Source organism: Lissotriton vulgaris, chromosome 8 (assembly GCF_964263255.1).
Source record: "Lissotriton vulgaris chromosome 8, aLisVul1.2, whole genome shotgun sequence".
NCBI lineage: Eukaryota > Metazoa > Chordata > Amphibia > Caudata > Salamandridae > Lissotriton > Lissotriton vulgaris.
The window spans coordinates 905,736,743-905,759,013 of NC_141696.1; positions in this window are offsets into that span (position 1 = coordinate 905,736,743).

The window sequence follows — 22,271 nt, forward strand, 5'->3', positions numbered from 1 at the left end:
TATGCCCAACACAAGCTCAATATATCCCAAATGTTTACCCTTGATACCCTTACCCAAACTGCCCAAATCAGAAGCCTAACGGCAATAACTGTCCCAGTTCTCCGGATTATGCTACTGCTTCTCATGGTACCATACTGTATATATGTCCCAAACATGTCTTTTCTGTACTCCCTCTTACTGTCTTATGACTTATGTTCCTAGTCACCCCACCCTCTGTGGTTAAATCTCCCTAACCTTAAGTACCTTTTAAATACCCGTAGATACCTCTCTGTGTCCAAGGTCCTAACTCCATAACCACGCTAACAACCAACCTCTCTGTGTGCCCCAGCTGAGATCTCTTTTTGCTCCAGATGCCTTTTTTCCATGCCTCAACCAGCAGTTGCTTTTAAGGACCCCTTGCGAATAGTGCTTTGTTTTTATTTCCCATCCCACTAGAAGTCCCTTAGTGTACATATTCTATGTATTTGGGATCTCCCAGTAGCTTATTATTTGCCCTTCAACCCATCTTCTTCTGCTGTCTTTTATGTTTACCCTGACCCAGTCTTGGCCTTCTTGTGCCTGAAGCTGCTCCAGTACCCTGTTTCTAATGCCTGAATTTGGTCCAGATTTCTGCTTCTTCTGTTGAAAACTAGTGTAAACTCCCCTATTGCATGTCTAATCCTGGTCCTGTCTCCTGATTTTCTGTATCATTCATAAAAAGACTTCCTCTTCTGCAGTTTTGACCAAGTGACTCCTGACTAAACTTGGTCCAGTCCTCTTCTCTAAACTTGGTTTAGTCTCCGGCTTCTCATGTCGGAAAATTGCCTAGGTTCTTTCTTCTCTTCTCTGAACATACTCCAATCTACTGTTTCGGATGTCATGCTACATCTCATTCTCTTGCATGAATGATGGACTGTGAGCTATGTTAATCACTTTTAAGTGATTTTGCCAAACCTCTGTCCCATAAAATCACTCTAAAAGGCGATTTCACTTTGGACAAATAGAACCCATTTGGTCCTACAAGAATGGAAAGGGGCGACCACTCGGTCCCCCCGAACGTATGGTAGGGTGCCCTGACCCCCCCGGGAAACCATTTTGGGCGGGAGGCGTGTATCGGCTGGTATGCCTGAAGCGGCGTAGCTGGGGCGCGCCTTTTCCCGCCCAAGAGGGGTTGTCCTAGACACCTACACCGTTGGCCACGCCCTGTAGGCGGATCGGAGGAGGGTACCAGGTTACTAATGAAGCAGTTGCGGCAATCGAGAGATGCTGCGAAGGCACCTTGTCCTCTTGTTTCCCCTCAGGTTCCCTCGGAACAACCGGCGTCTGGCGTTGGAACAACAGCAACTGCAGGTCCAGCTACTGATTCGGGTAAGCAGCCGTTGCCAATGGCGAGGGAGGGATCGTTACCCTCAAGGAGGGAAAAGGTGGTCCAACATATCCCGATGGCCACGAAAGAAATGATCTGGGCTGACAAATATGTGAACATGTTTTCGCTGTTGACTGACCACCATGAGATAGAGCACGTTAAAAGTCAGAAGGAGTTGTTACATCCGAGTGTATGGCGTGCAAAGATGGCGGGTTTCAGGGTGGATGAGACAATCGCTAATTGGGCCAGGGCGTTTGGGATGTTCACTGCGATCATGGGGGAACGTAGGCCCGAAGTATTGTCTGAATTGGCGTGTTACCAGACACGTATAATGGAATTTTATGAAACGTATGAAGGCAATCAATGGTTGGGTTATGATAACAAGTTTCGTAAGGCCAAGGAGCACGACTCATCTCTGACGTGGGATTGTTTCGACTCCATTTCCTGGCAGAAGCAGGTCATGCCGAACACGACGAAGTCGTCTTCATTTGGTGGGAATGGGGCGGAGCCCACCCGCCATTATTCGACGGCACCCTTTCGGGCGGGCGCCAGCAGTGATCAACACTCAAGGAGTAATGGGAACTTGGGTAGAAAAGGGGTCTGTTGGAGCTTTAACAGAGGCAAGTGCATGAGGCCACAAAGGTCATGCAAGTTCAGGCATGAGTGTGCAGGGTGCGGACAGTCTTCACACCCCGAGAGTTTGTGCAGAGCCAAGAATGGTGATACAGGGGGTAGAGGAGGGGCCAAACAGGTCTAATATCGACCGAGGGGCACCGCTACCTACTCCCGTAGACATCATGGCTATGATCCCTTGGCTGAACGAATACCCTGATCATGTCTCCGCTGGGGTGTTGCGAGACGGTTTCTCATATGGTTTCCGCATCCCGGCGGGGGGTTTTCGTGGGGAACCACAGTGTAAGAACCAACTGTCGGTTCAACAAAATACAGTGGTAGTACAGGCAAAGATTGCAAAGGAGGTGGCCCGAGGTCGAGTAGCTGGACCGTATGGGCACCCACCGGTCATTAACTTTATTTGTTCACCGTTGGGAGTAGTCCCCAAGAAGGACCCAGGTGAGTTTAGGTTAATCCATAACTTGTCCGCTCCTAGGGGTCTTTCGGTGAATGATGCGATTGACCCGGGAGTTTGTACAGTACGGTACGCCTCCTTCGATGAGGCTGTCGCCATGTTGAATCGCCTGGGGCCCGGAGCGCTGATGGCGAAATCTGATATTGAATCAGCGTTCCGGTTGCTCCCGGTACACCCACGGGATCAGCGGCTGTTAGGTTTTGTGTTTCAGGGACGCTACTACATGGATAAATGTATGCCAATGGGTTGCTCCATCTCTTGTGCGTATTTTGAGAAGTTCAGTAGCTTTTTGCAATGGGCGTTCACCTGAGCCACGGGCTTTACTCAGGTTATGCATTACCTGGATGATTTTCTGTTTCTGGGGGCAGCCGGGGACACAGATTGTGCACAGGCTTTAATGGAATTTTGCAATCTCATGAACCGATTTGGCGTGCCACTGGCACCAGGGAAGACAGTGGGGCCATCCACCTCACTCGAGTTTCTGGGAATTGAGCTCGATTCTGTGGAGGGGTGCTTCCGTTTGCCCAAGGAGAAGGTAATGAAATTTAAGGCTTCGCTCGAAATATGCATCGGCGAGAAAAAGGTAACTCTCCATCAGTTGCAACAAGCAGTGGGTCAGCTTAACTTTGCCCTTAGAGTGATACCGATGGCTCGCCCCTTTTCCCGCTCTATTGCACAAGCCATGGTTGGCCTCAAGGAAGGGCACCATCACACACGGCTGTCAGCTGAGGTTCGCCAGGATATGCGCATATGGTTGGCATTTCTGGCGGATTTCAACGGCCGGGTCGTGTGGAGTAAGCCGCCAGCTTCCTCGGAGGAGCTGGGCTTATGGACCGACTCGGCGGGGAGTGTGGGATTTGGCGCCATCTTTGGTAATCAATGGTCGGCGCGAACATGGCCGACGTGGTGGCACGATAGTGGACTCACAGGTAACATTGGGTTTCTTGAGTTGTTCCCCATTCTAGTGGCCTTGAAACCATGGCCGGAGGGGTTTCGTGATCGCACAGTCGTGTTCTGGTCCGATAACATGACCGTGGTTGAATGTATCAATAATCAGGCAGCACGATGCAGATGGATTTTGAGATTGCTGAAAGAAATTGTTCTACTGTGTATGAGACTAAACGTCCACTTTAGGGCAAGACACGTGCCTGGTGTACTGAACCAGGCGGCTGATGCACTCTCTCGTTCCCACATGCAGGCCTTCAGGGGTCATCTGCCCTCTGCGGACTTGGTGGCGGCACCATTTCCCGAAGCTCTCTGATCACTCGGTGCCCCGGATTACAAGACCTCGTGGGAGCGAGTCTATCACCCAGGACAAGGAAGGCATACGAAAGGGCGTTCCGTTCCTATTGGTCATTTTTGGGTCCAGCTAGGGGGGCACATTGGGGGGCAGGAGGAGTATGTCCTGAAGTTTCTCGTATCACTACATCAGGCAGGCCGATCAGTGGCAACAGCCAATAGGCACTGAGCCGCCATTGCCTTCATGGCGCAGGCTCATGGCATCCAGGACCCCACATCGTCCTTTCTCGTAAAGAAGGCACTGCGTGGGTGGCAACGCCTTGAGGGTCGTAGAGTGGACGAGAGGCGCCCGATTGGGCTAGCAAGGTTGTCCCTGTTAATGTCCGTACTCCCTGCGACATGTTCATCTGAGTCAGAAACAGTGCTGTTCCGGGCCGCTTTTGCATTAGCATTCCATGGGGCTATGCGGGTAAGCGAACTGGTAGCAAGGAACAAGCAGGATACGGGCGGAGGTCTGTGTCGAGAACACATTCAGATCAAGGGTGATACGATGGTAGTCACAATAGCGAGGTCCAAAACTGATCAGGGAGCGATCGGGGACAATGTGGTAGTCCAGCGCATTCCAGGGTCCCCCATGTGCCTGGTAAAATGCGTGGAGTAATATTTTGCGCAGAGGGCGGTATCATGGGGGGGAAGCTTGCTGAGACATACCGACGCCACCCCACTTACTAGGTTTCAGTTTCAGCGGGTGTTAACAATGGCAATCGCGGCAGCGGGCTTGAACCCGAGCGATTTTGGGACCCATTCCTTCCGGATAGGGGCTGCTACGGAGGCTACAGCCAGGGGTCTGAGTGTTGAAAAGGTGAAACAGTTGGGGCGTTGGTCCTCGAATTGTTATAAAAGGTATGTGCGGTTGCACATGTTGTGAAGCTAATGTCATGCACTCACGCTTCTTGTTTTCTGTTTGGTTTACAGTTTCGCGAGCAGGCTTTGCGGGGCGGACTGTGCAGTTGACCCGACACCTGGGGACCAGCGGTCAAAGATCACCGGCTGAGGGAAGAGTGGTGTGGGTCGTTGGCCACTCATACGTGAGGCGTGCTGCGGACGTATTCAAAGCAGGTGACATGATTCACGTGGCTGGGGAATACGGGTACAGGGTGACCTTCCACGGAAGGGGCGGGCTCTGTATTGACCAGTTTCAAAGTTTTATTGAGGGACTGTTAGGGAGGACGAAGTCACCGCCATCTGTAATCATAGTACATCTTGGGGGAAATGATTTGGTGACCATTGGTCGACGAGTACTTCTCGAGTTAATTTTGCCACAGTGAGTTGGTTGGCGAGAAGGGTTCCGGGGTGCACGATTGCATGGTCACACATGATTCCTCGGAAGGTGTGGCGGGGGGCCCTCTCTGTGTCTGCGTTGAATCAGTCAGTAAAGAAAGTTAATAACAAACTTAGTAGGTTGTTTCGTTCAGGCCAGTTGCATTGTATCCCACATGGATGTATTCGGGGGGACCATATGTAGCTTGAAGATGGGGTCCATTTGTCCCGGGAGGGGAATGTCTTACTCATAGGAGACTTCATAGCTTGGTTAAAGAGTTTGTGTAGCCATGACCTTTAGTAGGAGTTTGTGGGGGGTCCGGATAGCCGGTCAACTATCCGGCCTGTGGCGGTAAGGTCATGATCGGTGAGCAGTAATTGGAAGATCCCTAGAGGTGGGGCACCACCCATTATGGATGGGAGCGCCGGGGGGAGGCGGCCATTGGCCCCTCACATGGGGAGGCGGTACCCTCTAAGGATGGGGCCGCCAAAAGGGAAGGCAGTCATAGGCCCCTCCCAGGGGAGGAGGGGCTACGGGCCCCTCCTGGGAATTTCCCGGGGCCAGGACATCCGCGACGGCGGATGTGGTAAGCAGTGTGGGGTGGGAGGGGGGTCTACGCTACCTTCTAGACACCTCACACGAGTCCTCGGACGACCACTAAGATGGCGTTGAGTAAATATGGGGCCCCCGTTAAGACAAGGGAAATTGGAAGTTGGCACAGAGGCACAGTCCTCTGTGCGCCCGCCCCTCACAAGTGAGGGGGGAGTTCTGTTATTAGGGATCTGACACCGGTTACGACCTTGCCATTGGCCCGTAATGTTAGGATGTACAATTTTAATTTTGAGAAGATGCATTTGCAGGATGTTTTAGAATCGGCTAGGAGAACCTTTGTATTAGAGATGTGTTAAGGTTAGCCAATAAACATCGTAATGTGTAAATAAAATTGTACATGATATGAAACTGTTATTTTAATGTTTTAATTTTGTTTCATATTTTTAATAAATACGGCCGGGAGGGTAACTCCCTCCGCCTTCCAAAAGTTCAAGAACTGTGTCCGTCTTCCCATCCTTGGGGATTGTGTTGGGAGGGGGTGACGGGTATCCCGGCCATATGGAAAGGGGCGACCACTCGGCCCCCCCGAACGTATGGTAGGGTGCCCTGACCCCCCCGGGAAACCATTTTGGGCGGGAGGCGTGTATCGGCTGGTATGCCCGAAGCGGCGTAGCCGGGGCGCGCCTTTTCCCGCCCAAGAGGGGTTGTCCTAGACACCTACACCGTTGGCTACGCCCTGTAGGCGGATCGGAGGAGGGTACACGCCCTCCCGAGGAAGAATAAAAGGAGCAACAATCCAAGGAAGCATCCTCTTGTTCCTGTGCTTGGAAGCTGCACCTCCTCGTTGCACGTGAGCCCTAGACGGAACAAGGAGCCAATTTTGACCCACCCACCAGCCCCTTATGGCAACGATTAGTATTGCAATAAAGTCGATTAACGATGATATTATCTCTTTTACAGGTTGTTTTAATAAAGTCTGGATTGCCTTTTATGACAATAAAATGGTTGCTCTTTAGCATGTTCTTTGGCGAAGTATCACAGCTAAGTTAAAAGATGTGTTATTTGTGTAGATAAAGGTTAATACTGTGAAATGCCCAGTATAACTGTTTATTCCGTCCTCATTAGGTTCAAAATGTCGTATTTATTTTGGTCGGGCGGTAAGGTCATGATCGGTGAGCAGTATTTGGAAGATCCCTAGAGGTGGGGCGCCACCCATTATGGATGGGAGCGCCTGGGGGGAGGCGGCCATTGGCCCCTCACACGGGGAGGCGGTACCCTCTAAGGATGGGGCATCCGAAAGGGAAGGCGGTCATAGGCCCCTCCCAGGGGAGGAGGGGCTACGGGCCCCTCCTGGGAATTTCCCGGGGCCAGGACATCCGCGACGGCGGATGTGGTAAGCAGTGTGGGGTGGGAGGGGGGTCTACGCTACCTTCTAGACACCTCACACAAGTCCTCGGACGACCACTAAGATGGCGTCGAGTAAATATGGGGCCCCCGTTAAGACAAGGGAAATTGGAAGTTGGCACAGAGGCACAGACCTCTGTGCACCCGCCCCTCACAAGTGAGGGGGGAGTTCTGTTATTAGGGATCTGACACCGGTTACGACCTTGCCGTTGGCCCGTAATGTTAGGATGTACAATTTTAATTTTGAGAAGATGCATTTGCAGGATGTTTTAGAATCGGCTAGGAGAACCTTTGTATTAGAGATGTGTTAAGGTTAACCAATAAACATCGTAATGTGTAAATAAAATTGTACATGATATGAAACTGTTATTTTAATGTTTTAATTTTGTTTCATATTTTTAATAAATACGGCCGGGAGGGTAACTCCCTCCCGCCTTCCAAAAGTTCAAGAACTGTGTCCGTCTTCCCATCCTTGGGGATTGTGTTGGGAGGGGGTGACGGGTATCCCGGCCATATGACAGACAGGGAAGGCTTAATACTTACAGGTTAATTTTCAGATGATTAGTCATTCGGATATCGAGTAATATCACCAAAACCAATGAATCAATGAATCATACTGCAAAGCTCAGTTCAAATACAGAATCAATCAAAGAAATTAGTAAAGGTCAGCTCAACAAAATATGAAGCATAAAGTGGGACGCAATCCAGTATGGGTTTACCTCCTAAAGGCTGTTAGACAGAGGTCAAACATCCTCAAAAAGCAATTTTTATAAGTTTCTAATGATTTCATATAGTCAATACAGTTGTGCAAAATTCCCCACAAAATAGACCAATCAAAATTTACGTGATCGAAATAGCTACAAGTTAATACATTTTGAAAGTCTCTCACAATGCTACAATATGAAGATTTTCATGAACTCCACATGTATTACCACAAATATTATTACATTTATGTACGATTCTCCTCGGTAAGACTTTGAGCACGTAAAGTTTTACTGAAACAAGATTTTAATAGTTTTCTGAAGGTCGATGTTTTTTCTTGTGAAAACATGTTCAAACATTATTCTTCCAGGTGGTGAAAAACTTTGGCAGCAAACTTTAAAAACAAAATGGAGTATGAGGCCTAAAATGTCTGTTTGGTAGAGTTCGACTTTCAATAGTGTAATGCATTTTGTTTTTCAAAAACCAAATCTAACAACCCCCCTTTGATGATTCGCTAGAATCATCATATCTTACACTTTTAAACAGATGTTTCACAAAACCAGATATCATCAGCTTTGGATTCTTGCATATGAGTTCCTCCAATTCACCTATCAATTTATAGATTTCACTTTACAGCTCCTCTAATTCGACAACGTTCAATTTCCTTTGTCTTACTCTCATTGCTGACAGATTCTTTTTCCCACAGTATGTCTCACCCCTTGATGAAATATACATAACGCCTTTAATAAAGGGAAAACACAGTCTACTACAATTAAAATTATTAGAATGGGCAATATTAACAGCTTGATGATTCCTACTTTTGCAAACCCTCTTCCAGTGGATCTAGGAAGATGTTTCTTCCCATACTCCAGTTTCCTCTAACTCCCTAACTTCCTGGGTGATGCTAGTATATTAAACAGAAAATATTAAACTAGTTTCCAGCTTTATGGATGAAAATGCAACATTGACATAAATGAAGCATGAGTTTTCCCTCAGCCCTAATTTGTGAGTAACATGTTTAATGCAAGGTGACTTTGCACTATCATTGCGCCCATAGCGACTTGTTTCATGTTAATGACTGTTAGTGCAGCCATAGTTTTAGTAGCAAGCCTATCCACTAAGGTAGACAATGTTCTAATCTTCACATAGTTTAAATCTACTTCAACAGAAAGCAGTAGCCACCAAATATATCTCCTACAACCTGTTCAAAGCTATGCCTACATCTCCTCAAACAAGTATTGTTCTCTCTATTCAAATCATATGTATGGTAGAGCCTTGGAAAGACAAAGGCTACATAACAGGTCCCATCCCAATTACGAGGTAACTGAAAATATGCATATTTACCACAAACGTTAAGTCGCCTTATAATAACTTCCTGTCTTGTAAATGCTTGATCCCTTACTAGATAGTTTTGGTAACCATCACTCTAACCTACCATTTCTGCAGTTTTGTTCCATTCTCTCTCACAAATGGTACATAGTGCCCCTCTCTTTGCCACATCCAAATTTAACCTTGGATGAGTTTATGTCTCTTCAGCTTTTTCTTTCCCTTGTTTTTACTTAACCTGTGTTCTACTACCTGGAATTTCCCTTTCCTTTCTTATCCTTCAATTAAGTTTCTCTACAAAAGTGCTTTCAACATGATTAATTTCACACATAAGCTCACATGCACTTTTATTGGTAGAATTTGGTTTAAAATAAGGCCAGAAATACTGCAACATGTATTCCATTTTATTTGCCCTTCCATATGCTTTTGAAAATTCAGAAATAGTGTTAGTCACCCAGATGTACACATTTGATGAATTTGTGATAGGTACTTTTTCTACAGGTAGTCAAAATACAAATGTTTTTGGACTCTTGGTGATAAAGCCTTTTCAAAAACAATATATGGGAGAACAGGTAATGCTAGGCAAGATTAAAATAAGTAGTTCTCTCAGCTCCAGAGTCAGGCAAATAAGAGCAAACATAACAATTGTCTACTTTCATCAATTGTATTTGCTCTGCTAGCATTTGATAATAAACATTGTAACTAAAGATACTTTCAGATTTAGATTTATGTGAGACATATCCTTACAGAAGGTAAGGTCTAGCATCAAGCCAATAAAGGAATTACTAAGGCAAGCACAATGAATACTAGGACCATTTTATAAAACATGTATGGCTTAAATGCCATGTCAACCACTTTACATTTCAAAGCAGGAAAAAAGAAAGCTGGCACTACAGCCTTGTTGATGTTCGGTATCAGTTTATTTCTTTGTTTCTCTAGTTCTGTCCATACTCTACCTATCACGATATTTAAAGACACCGTTGCATTGTTCAACCTGATACCTATATGCTCTAGAGTCCTTTAACCGTCAGCCTAAAGTACAACAGTAAACATTTGTTTTCCTTTCAGTGAAGATTTGCAATTTCAAAAATATGTTTGACAAAATTCTTTCACCTTTTCTACAGTCTCTGCTTTTAATGGGGGTTGATCAATTTCATCTAAGTCAGTGTCACCTCTCCCAAAATAAATCCATTCCTTACACATTTTCCTTCCTTGGCCATTTGTGTTTACTATGCGCCTTCTCCTTTGGGGTACTTGCAATTCTGAATCATGGAGCACTTTTTCGCCTTGGACATCAAGGTTTCCTTTCTCTGCTACTCCTGCATCTTCTTCAACTGGCTGTGCACAGTTTCCTTCTTGATTATTCTCTTTTCTCCAAAGTTCACCAGGGACTATGCGAATGTAGAGTTGCAGTAGTAATCGCTGAGCTTGTTCTTGAGTTGGAAACATGGTAATTCTCTTGTCCTGTGCTCTGGCTGCCATTCAGGCAGGTTTTGCAGAGGACTCTCAGGTAGGACCTCTTCTACTTCTACGTATGATGCCTCACAAACTTTGAATCAAGCTGAACTCAGAGAATCAGTAGGTGTAGTGCTACTTTTGAGGTCTCGTGACCTATCAATGCGCATACGCATTGAGCGGAGTGAGATATAAAGGGGCTTAAACAGAGCTTAATGAGATCGGGCGATTCCATGCAGTGCCCGTGAAAAGCTCGCTCAATGTGCATGTGCATTGCCATAAAAAGCGCGTGCACAGACACCAGCCTCCCTCCCACAGTCATCCCCCAGCGTGCGCTGTGCCAACAAGCCTTTGAAGTGAAGCTTAGCTTCACTTCAAAGGTATCCGCTACCCCCGCCCCCTGCTTCACACGTTTCTCGCATTTCTCCTCCCTCCCTCGCCTCCCTCGCATCCCTCGCCCTTCAGCGTGCCTTTTCCTAATGTCCAAAGAGTGTGCGGCTACGTTTCTCCTCAATGTCCTTCCTTCTGTTGTTCACCCTGCTCCCTTTCTACCTTCGTTCTTTCCTTTCCTTCTTTTGGCCCGTCAGCCTCCATCCTTTCTTTCCCTCTTCCTTGTTTCATCTTTCAGTTTACAGTTATTGGTCTAGAGCCCCTCTAGCAGTGCAGAGAAAGGGGCTGCTGCAGGGAAGCCCTGTCTAAATTAACAATTCATGTGCCATTGTTTCCCTTTTATACAAATGTTCCAATTCCTTAGACAGCGACTTGTAAACAAAATATGCCATTTAAAGACATCATTCACTTTCTTCCCATAGAAGGAACGTCTCTCTACATAGTTGTTGATGAGCTTATTTTTTTCATGCAGAATAGTTCCAAATCTTATTTCAGTAATAACAAGGGTGGCATACCTTAATGTATACGTGTGGTTATGGCACACATTGTAGTTGTTTGCCTAAGCGTTTGTTTTACAGTACTTTTCGAGTCTGACTTTTTACTGGTAGTAGATGCACCAGATTTGTATTCTGATAGACGGGCTTTTACCTTTTGCAGATTAAATTTCTTTTTTACAGTTTGTTCCCGTGCTAGACGGACTTTCATCTTTTCTAGATTATTTATTTTTACAGTTTATTTATTTTTTACAGTTTGTTTCCGTGCTGTCAATAAGTGAGCGTTGTCTGGGGGATGGATTGAAGTAAACCTCTGATGCTAAGGGCCAAACCAGAATAGATTGCAATGTGACAACATGTTTATGGATGACACATATAAATGTGTATTCAAATTCATGTTAACATGTTACAGTACTCATGTGGCCATATGCACTGTCTTTGCACCCGTCTTGGATTTTTGCAGTTTCTCCAAAGAGTTGCAGACCATGGGAAATAAGTCTCAGGCAATGTCTTAGTATGGCTGAATCCTATTGTACACTCATCTGTATCACCTACTTCCCAGTCCCTCATTTGCTAGCCACATGCTTTCATTTTTCCCCAACTTCTCGTTGTCTCCCTCCAGTTTGTCTTACTGTTTCTCTCCCTTTCATTCATATTGTCGGCTCTCGTCTTTATCTCTCGCAATCTCTCTGGCCCACTTGTACCTTTTCCAGCCTCCTTCCCACAGTCATCCCCCAGCGTGCGCTGTGCCAACAAGCCTTCGAAGTGAAGCTTAGCTTCACTTCAAAGGTATCCGCTACCCCCGTCCCTGCTTCACACGTTTCTCGCATTTCTCCTCCCTCCCTTGCCTCCCTTGCCCATCAGCGTGCCTTTTCCTAATGTCCAAAGAGTCTGCGGCTACGTTTCTCCTCAATGTCCTTCCTTCTGTTGTTCACCCGGCTCCCTTTCTTCCTTCGTTCTTTCATTTCCTTCTTTTGGCCCGTCAGCCTCCATCCTTTCTTACCCTCTTCCTTGTTTCATCTTTCAGTTTACAGTTATTGGTCTAGAGCCCCTCTAGGAGTGCAGAGAAAGGGGCTGCTGCATGGAAGCCCTGTCTAAATTAACAATTCATGTGCCATTGTTTCCCTTTTATACAAATGTTCCAATTCCTTAGACAGCGACTTGTAAACAAAATATGCCATTTAAAGACATCATTCACTTTCTTCCCATAGAAGGAACGTCTCTCTACATAGTTGTTGATGAGCTTATTTTTTTCATGCAGAATAGTTCCAAATCTTATTTCAGTAATAACAAGGGTGGCAGACCTTAATGTATACGAGTGGTTATGGCACACATTGTAGTTGTTTGCCTAAGCGTTTGTTTTACAGTACTTTTCGAGTCTGACTTTTTACTGGTAGTAGATGCACCAGATTTGTATTCTGATAGACGGGCTTTTACCTTTTGCAGATTAAATTTCTTTTTTACAGTTTGTTCCCGTGCTAGACGGACTTTCATCTTTTCTAGATTATTTATTTTTACAGTTTATTTATTTTTTACAGTTTGTTTCCGTGCTGTCAATAAGTGAGCGTTGTCTGGGGGATGGATTGAAGTAAACCTCTGATGCTAAGGGCCAAACCAGAATAGATTGCAATGTGACAACATGTTTATGGATGACACATATAAATGTGTATTCAAATTCATGTTAACATGTTACAGTACTCGTGTGGCCATATGCACTGTCTTTGCACCCGTCTTGGATTTTTGCAGTTTCTCCAAAGAGTTGCAGACCATGGGAAATAAGTCTCAGGCAATGTCTTAGTATGGCTGAATCCTATTGTACACTCATCTGTATCACCTACTTCCCAGTCCCTCATTTGCTAGCCACATGCTTTCATTTTTCCCCAACTTCTCGTTGTCTCCCTCCAGTTTGTCTTACTGTTTCTCTCCCTTTCATTCATATTGTCGGCTCTCGTCTTTATCTCTCGCAATCTCTCTGGCCCACTTGTACCTTTTCCAGCCTCCTTCCCACAGTCATCCCCCAGCGTGCGCTGTGCCAACAAGCCTTCGAAGTGAAGCTTAGCTTCACTTCAAAGGTATCCGCTACCCCCGTCCCTGCTTCACACGTTTCTCGCATTTCTCCTCCCTCCCTTGCCTCCCTTGCCCATCAGCGTGCCTTTTCCTAATGTCCAAAGAGTCTGCGGCTACGTTTCTCCTCAATGTCCTTCCTTCTGTTGTTCACCCGGCTCCCTTTCTTCCTTCGTTCTTTCATTTCCTTCTTTTGGCCCGTCAGCCTCCATCCTTTCTTACCCTCTTCCTTGTTTCATCTTTCAGTTTACAGTTATTGGTCTAGAGCCCCTCTAGGAGTGCAGAGAAAGGGGCTGCTGCATGGAAGCCCTGTCTAAATTAACAATTCATGTGCCATTGTTTCCCTTTTATACAAATGTTCCAATTCCTTAGACAGCGACTTGTAAACAAAATATGCCATTTAAAGACATCATTCACTTTCTTCCCATAGAAGGAACGTCTCTCTACATAGTTGTTGATGAGCTTATTTTTTTCATGCAGAATAGTTCCAAATCTTATTTCAGTAATAACAAGGGTGGCAGACCTTAATGTATACGAGTGGTTATGGCACACATTGTAGTTGTTTGCCTAAGCGTTTGTTTTACAGTACTTTTCGAGTCTGACTTTTTACTGGTAGTAGATGCACCAGATTTGTATTCTGATAGACGGGCTTTTACCTTTTGCAGATTAAATTTCTTTTTTACAGTTTGTTCCCGTGCTAGACGGACTTTCATCTTTTCTAGATTATTTATTTTTACAGTTTATTTATTTTTTACAGTTTGTTTCCGTGCTGTCAATAAGTGAGCGTTGTCTGGGGGATGGATTGAAGTAAACCTCTGATGCTAAGGGCCAAACCAGAATAGATTGCAATGTGACAACATGTTTATGGATGACACATATAAATGTGTATTCAAATTCATGTTAACATGTTACAGTACTCGTGTGGCCATATGCACTGTCTTTGCACCCGTCTTGGATTTTTGCAGTTTCTCCAAAGAGTTGCAGACCATGGGAAATAAGTCTCAGGCAATGTCTTAGTATGGCTGAATCCTATTGTACACTCATCTGTATCACCTACTTCCCAGTCCCTCATTTGCTAGCCACATGCTTTCATTTTTCCCCATCTTCTCGTTGTCTCCCTCCAGTTTGTCTTACTGTTTCTCTCCCTTTCATTCATATTGTCGGCTCTCGTCTTTATCTCTCGCAATCTCTCTGGCCCACTTGTACCTTTTCCAGCCTCCTTCCCACAGTCATCCCCCAGCGTGCGCTGTGCCAACAAGCCTTCGAAGTGAAGCTTAGCTTCACTTCAAAGGTATCCGCTACCCCCGTCCCTGCTTCACACGTTTCTCGCATTTCTCCTCCCTCCCTTGCCTCCCTTGCCCTTCAGCGTGCCTTTTCCTAATGTCCAAAGAGTCTGCGGCTACGTTTCTCCTCAATGTCCTTCCTTCTGTTGTTCACCCGGCTCCCTTTCTTCCTTCGTTCTTTCATTTCCTTCTTTTGGCCCGTCAGCCTCCATCCTTTCTTACCCTCTTCCTTGTTTCATCTTTCAGTTTACAGTTATTGGTCTAGAGCCCCTCTAGGAGTGCAGAGAAAGGGGCTGCTGCATGGAAGCCCTGTCTAAATTAACAATTCATGTGCCATTGTTTCCCTTTTATACAAAACTTCCAATTCTGTAGACAGCGACTTGTAAACAAAATATGCCATTTAAAGACATCATTAATTTTCTTCCCATAGGAGGAACGTCTCTCTACATAGTTGTTGATGAGCTTATTTTTTTCATGCAGAATCTTTCCTAATTCCTTTTTCAGTAATAACAAGGGTGGCAGACCTTAATGTATACGTGTGGTTATGGCACACATTGTAGTTGTTTGCCTAAGCGTTTGTTTTACAGTATTTTTCGAGTCTGACTTTTTACTGGTAGTAGATGCACCAGATTTGTATTCTGATAGACGGGCTTTCACCTTTTCCAGATTATTTTTTTTTACAGCTTGTTCCCGTGCTAGAGGGACTTTCATTTTTCCAGATTATTTATTTTTACAGTTTATTTATTTTTTACAGTTTGTGCCCGTGCTGTCAATAAGTGTGCGTTGTCTGGGGGATGGATTGAAGTAAACCTCTGATGCTAAGGGCCAAGCCAGAATAGATTGCAATGTGACAACATGTTTATGGATTGACACATATAAATGTGTATTAAAATTCATGTTAACATGTTACAGTACTCGTGTGGCCATATGCACTGTCTTTGCACCCGACTTGGATTTCTGCAGTTTCTCCAAAGAGTTGCAGACCGTGGGAAATAAGTCTCAGGCAATGTCTTAGTATGGCTGAATCCTATTGTACACTCGTCTGTATCACGTACTTCCCAGTCCCTCATTTGCTAGCCACATGCATTCACTTTTCCCCAACTTCTCGTTGTCTCCCTCCAGTTTGTCTTACTGTTTCTCTCCCTTTCATTCATATTGTCTGCTCTCGTCTTTTTTCTCTCTCGCAATCTCTCTGGCCCACTCGTACCTTTTCCAGCCTCCCTCCCACAGTCAACCCCCAGTGTGCGCTGTGCCAACAAGCCTTTGAAGTGAAGCTTAGCTTCACTTCAAAGGTATCCGCTACCCCCGCCCCCTGCTTCACACGTTTCTCGCATTTCTCCTCCCTCCCTCGCCTCCCTCGCCCTTCAGCGTGCCTTTTCCTAATGTCAAAAGAGTGTGCCGCTACGTTTCTTCTCAATGTACTTCCTTCTGTTATTCACCCAGCTCCCTTTCTTCTTTTGTTCTTTCCTTTCCTTCTTTTGGCCCGCCAGCCTCCATCCTTTCTTTCCCTCTTCCTTGTTTCGTCTTTGTTTTATCACTGTACTGCCTTTTGCCCATTTCTTTCTACTGTCTCTATCTCTATTTTGCCCCTTCCCTTCTGTATGATGCGTGTCTCTTTTCTGTATTGCACTTTGTCTGTCCTGCCCCAACCAGTCTCTCCCGAGGGTGCACTTACATTTCTCTATCATTTCTCACTGTCTCCACTTAGTGTCTTTATTGCTCTCTTCCTCTTGTGCGTTGATCTTCGTTTTTTCATCCACATTGCCTGTCTAATGCATGTCACTTTCCTACTCTGCCCTTAAAATATTGGAATTCCGAGTTTCCCAATCACTCTCCTAGTCTCTTTACTGCTGTCACTCTATCTCTCGTTGCTATTTTTCTCCCAGAGTATTCTATCTCTTGCCTGTGTCTGTTTGTGCACCCATACTTTTATTGTCTGTATAGCTCTCCTCTCTTGGACTCAAACTTTACACTCCCTTTTGCCTCTCTCTCTCTCTCTGTCACTTTTACCCCATGATGCCCTCTTCTTTCTCTTTCGTTCTCCCTGTGTCTCACTGTACTGCCTTTTGCCCATCTCTTTTTTTCAACTCGTCCATCTACTACCACTATCTCGTCTGTATCACGTACTTCCCAGTCCCTCATTTGCTAGCCACATGCATTCATTTTTCCTCAACTTCTCATTGTCTCCGTCAAGTTTGTCTTACTGTTTCTCTCCCTTTCATTCATATTGTCTGCGCTCGTCTTTCTCTCTCGCAATCTCTCTGGCCCACTCGTTCCTTTTTCAGACTCACTATCTCCTTCTTTCATAGCACCTACAATCTAGCTGCCACTGCCCTTCACTCTCTCTGTGCCCCTCCTCTCCTCGTGCTCTGCCTGCTCTATGCCTGTGCCTCTCCGCGGCTTGACCTGCTCGGTGGATCGTCGTCTTCCATATCTCCCTTTGCCCCTCCTGTTTCTTACCGCATGATCTTTGTCTGCGGCACTCTTCTTCCTCAAAGCCTGCCATCCTTTCTCTCTTACTCCTTCTTTGTGTCTGTTTCTCAGGCAGTTTCTACCTTCTATCTGCCCTCCTCTCCCTTCTTCCCTCTCGTCCTCCCTCTCCCTCCCTCCCCTCACTCTCTCACTCTACCTCTCTCCGTCTACCTCTCTCCCTTTCCCTCACTTCCTTCTCCCTCTCCCCTCTCTCCTCTCTCACCCTCTCCCTCTCTCTCTCCTCTCCCCCTCTCTCTCCTCTCTCCCTCTTTACCTCCCCCTGCTCTCCTTTTTCTCCCTCTCCCCATCTCCCCCTCTGCCTGCTCTCCTCTCTCTCTCCCTCTCTCCCTCCACTCTCTCTACCCTCCATCCTTCGCTCTTGTCCCCCCCTCTCTTCGTAACCTCCCTCTCTCCCTCTACCCTCTCTCCCTTTCTCTCTCTCCCTTTCCCTCACTTCCCTCTCCCTCTCTCCCTTTCCCTCTCCTCTCTCCCTGTCTCCCTTTCCCTCACTTCCCTCTCCCTCTCTCCCTTTCCCTCTCCTCTCTCCCCATCTCCGTCTCTCTCTCCTCTCTCCCCCTCTCTCTCTCATCTCTCCCCCTCTCTCCTCTCTCTCTCTCTTTACCCTTTCCCTGCTCTCCTTTTTCTCCCACTCAGCACACCACCACAGCATCACTCAGCACCACCACAGCATCACTCAGCACCACCACAGCATCACTTAGCACCACCACATCATCACTCATCACCACTCAGCACCACCACAGCATCACTCAGCACCACCACATCATCACTCAGCACCACCACAGCATCACTCAGCACCACCACAGCATCACTCAGCACCACCACAGCATCACTCAGCACCACTCAGCACCACCACAGCATCACTCAGCACCACCACATCATCACTCAGCACCACCACAGCATCACTCAGCACCACCACAGCATCACTCAGCACCACCACAGCACCACTCAGCACCACCACACACCAGTCAGCATCACCACAGCACCACTGCAGTACCAATCAGCACCACCACAGCACCAGTCTGCACCACCACAGCATCACTCAGAAACACCACAGCATCACTCAGCAACACCACAGCATCACTCTTCACCACCACAGCATCACTCAGCACCACCACAGCATCCCTCAGCACCACCACAGCATCACTCAGCACCACCACAGCATCACTCAGCACCACTGCGCCATCACAGCATCAATCTGTGCAACCATTCAACAACAACTGGTTCAATTATGTTCTCTCAACGTTTCAAGATTTATTACAAATGTCACAAAAAGATGTTAATATTTCACCTCTGTTCTTGGATTTTCGTCACAATAAAATACACTGAACATAATCTTCACAAAAGTTTTTTACAAAAGTTTAAGATATTGCCATTATAAATTACAATCACTTGTATTTAAGTATTAATTACTTAAAAAATTAAAAGCCATTGTTATTTGTAATATAAATACATCTAAGTCACATAAAGACAAATCAGGTTGCATTACAAATGCTATAGGTGTCACATTTACGAAAATTATAACTATTGGCATTGTAAATGACAAAGATATTAATTTAGCTATTTTCAAAACCAAAACCAAAGTAAAAAAATTGTCATTTACAAGACCAATAGCTCCAACTTTTCTAATGCGAGACCTATTGCATTTCGAATGCTCGTTCTTTTTCCTGTCTCACTTTCTTCTTGTGAAGTATGTATCCAATTTGGCAGCCCTGTGCATTTAATGCCAGTGCTGGTCTAAAGGATTACTTGATGAGGTCCTCCCCAGCGGGCTTCAAGACAGGACTTTTGCACATGCTTTTCATGAGACCCAATCATCTACTTTCAGATTGTAGCAAGGGTCTGGTATCACTTCTGGAGTTACCCAAAGAAAGAACTTCCCTTGATTCGAATAGCACCACGTCAAATATTACTGTTATCCATACAACAACAACAAAAAAAAGGAAATACTCTAAAACCTGAACTCGCACATAAGTTGTTACAATATAATCTCTTGGTATCTCAGCCTTGGGCTTAAGTTTATTAAAAAGAGTTTTTGTTGTCAGTTCTTATTTTAAAATGAAGGCAATTACAAAAACATTCAATAATACATTCACAAAATACAGAATAAAAAGATAAATTAGAAGCAATATTTTCAATACATTCACAAAATACAGAATAAAAAAGTAAATTAGAAGCAATACTTTCAAGTTCCCCGTTAAAAATACATGGAATATTTCATAACATACAAAATAAGCAGACTATGACCTACATAATTTGGACAACTCATGCAAAAAAGACTAACACTTGTCTAATTCAGTTGCACATTGTTATTGAAAATCATGGGTCAGTTTTGTGTACTTAATAATTGCACCCTTTCCTTGATCTTCGTAACTAATTGTGCTTCCACTTAGCGTCGACGCGTTTCGGCGGTTAATCTCAATTTTGTACCGCCTTTTTCAAGACAAAATAGATATCAAGTTGTCCACCAATCAATTCTTTGTTTTCTGCCTTAGATGCACATTTTCTCCTAGTCGTTTTGTATTCTTAGCACCTCTGTTGGGCTTTTTCAATTTCCCAGAAGATGTCACCACGTTATGATGTTGCTTGTCCTGTATATTCTACCTTTACCTTCTTCAATCACGCTTATAGTCGTGGGCTGCTCGTATGGTACTTCCTAAAGATTTTCCAATCAATACCTGCTGCCTGGCCTCGTACTCAAATTCAAAGCTCGTATCTTCGCGGTATCTTTCCAGTGCCCCGCTCACGTTCTATCGTGGGCTGCTCGTGTAATACTCCTAATAATTTTTCAATCGATACCTGCTGACTAGCCTTGTTCTTCAATTAGAAGCTAATGTTTTCGCGGTATCGGTCCAGCACCACGCTCGCGTTCTGTTTAGTTCCCATGGCCTTCCTCATCAGGATTTCCGGTGGGAGAGGCCTGTTCTTTTGCAGGGTGTACTCTGAATGTTCATAAGTACTAGCAGGTGTGGATCAGGACACTTGAGAGATGTGGAGGCACCTGCCTTGGCAAGCTTAGCTTCAATTGTTCTGATGACGCTCTCTACTACTCTTGATGCTTTCGGGCCTTCAACTACAGCTGAACTTTTGTCAATTTTTAAGGTTGTACACAACAGCACCATCACCTCACTTTTAAAATGACTGCCTTGATCTGATTCAAAATTGCAAAAAACACAGTTGATGGAAAGAATGTAGAACAATGTCATACATTCACCCCAGTACAGGGATCTGGGCCTAAATCCATTGTTTTTTTGTTTGCACTGCACACCACCCTGGGTTAGACACTGGCTCTATGCAAATCAGCTCTGACCCTGTGCCTCATGGGAACAGTCCAGTCCGAACTACCAAGCCATGTCTTTCCCAGACCGGAATCAAGCATCCAAGGACTGGTTTCTGGCTATCAGCCTTCATCAGCCTGGATAGCTTGACTCCAGTGGTGTGGAGAGCCTGGGACTCACGTCTGAGTATACCCAGCACACTCGGGGTGAAAATTGCAAAAAACACAGTTGATGGACAGAATGTAGAACAATGTCATACATTCACCCCAGTACAGGGATCTGGGCCTAAATCCATCGTTGTTTTGCACACCACACCACCCTGGGTTAGACACTGGCTATATGCAAATCAGCTCTGACCCTGTGCCTCATGGGAACAGTCCAGTCCGAACTACCAAGCCATGTCTTTCCCAGACCAGAATCAAGCATCCAAGGACCGGTTTCTGGCTATCAGCCTTCATCAGCCTGGATAGCTTGACTCCAGTGGTGTGGAGAGCCTGGGACTCACGTCTGAGTATACCCAGCACACTCGGGGTGAAAAGTGCAAAAAACAGTTGATGGACAGAATGTAGAACAATGTCACACATTCACCCCAGTACAGGGATCTGGGCCTAAATCCATTGTTTTTTTGCACTCCGCACCACCCTGGGTTAGACACAGGCTATATGCAAATCAGCTCTGTCCCTGTGCCTCATGGGAACAGTCCAGTCCGAACTACCAAGCCATATCTTTCCCAGACCGGAATCAAGCATCCAAGGACCGGTTTCTGGCTATCAGCCTTCATCAGCCTGGATAGCTTGACTCCAGTGGCGTGGAGAGCCTGGGACTCACGTCTGAGTATACCCAACACACTCGGGGTGAAAATTGCAAAAAACACAGTTGATGGACAGAATGTAGAACAATGTCATACATTCACCCCAGTACAGGGATCTGGGCCTAAATCCATCGTTTTTTTGCACTCCATACCACCCTGGGTTAGACACTGGCTATATGCAAATCAGCTCTGACCCTGTGCCTCATGGGAACAGTCCAGTCCGAACTACCAAGCCATGTCTTTCCCAGACCGGACTCAAGCATCCAAGGACCGGTTTCTGGCTATCAGCCTTCATCAGCCTGGATAGCTTGACTCCAGTGGTGTGGAGAGCCTGGGACTCACGTCTGAGTATACCCAGCACACTCGGGGTGAAAATTGTCAAAAACTCTGCCAGGCTCTCCACATGGCTTGGTAGTTCGGACTGGACTGTTCCCATGAGACCATAGCTGTCCGAAGTATTGCACCACATCAAATCAATACTGAATGTCACTGTAAGTGGTAACACATAACCCACCAGACAAACAGCATGCCCTTGTTAATGCTATAAACTCGGCTACCGGTGCAGAAGTTACATTGCATAAGTAGGATGCTTTTACAACAACATTTGCGTTGAAAACAGCATATGCTGCTTTTAAGATATTGCATTTATTTAATAGTCATTTACAAACAGTGTTTGATCAGACTCTTTGAATTGTACATCTAGAATGTCTGTTTTTTTCTTGGTTCACAGCTCAGTCACATCTTTACAACTATGGTCAAACTCATCTTCTTCAAAATGGGCTGAAAGAGTAGAAAGATTGAGCACATTGCATTGCCTTAACATTTTCTGCTGCAAAAATCACCTGTTCATATTGGTAAGGTGAATGCTCATCATATATTGAGTTTCAGTGGGGGTTAAGAGGATCACGAATGCAGAACTATCACGTGTGGGTAACCCATAACAATTCTCTTACTCTGCTGTATGCTTGGACCAATAGCAGTGACCAACTTCAAACAATCAGGAAGTGGGGTACCACTGAATTGAATATAG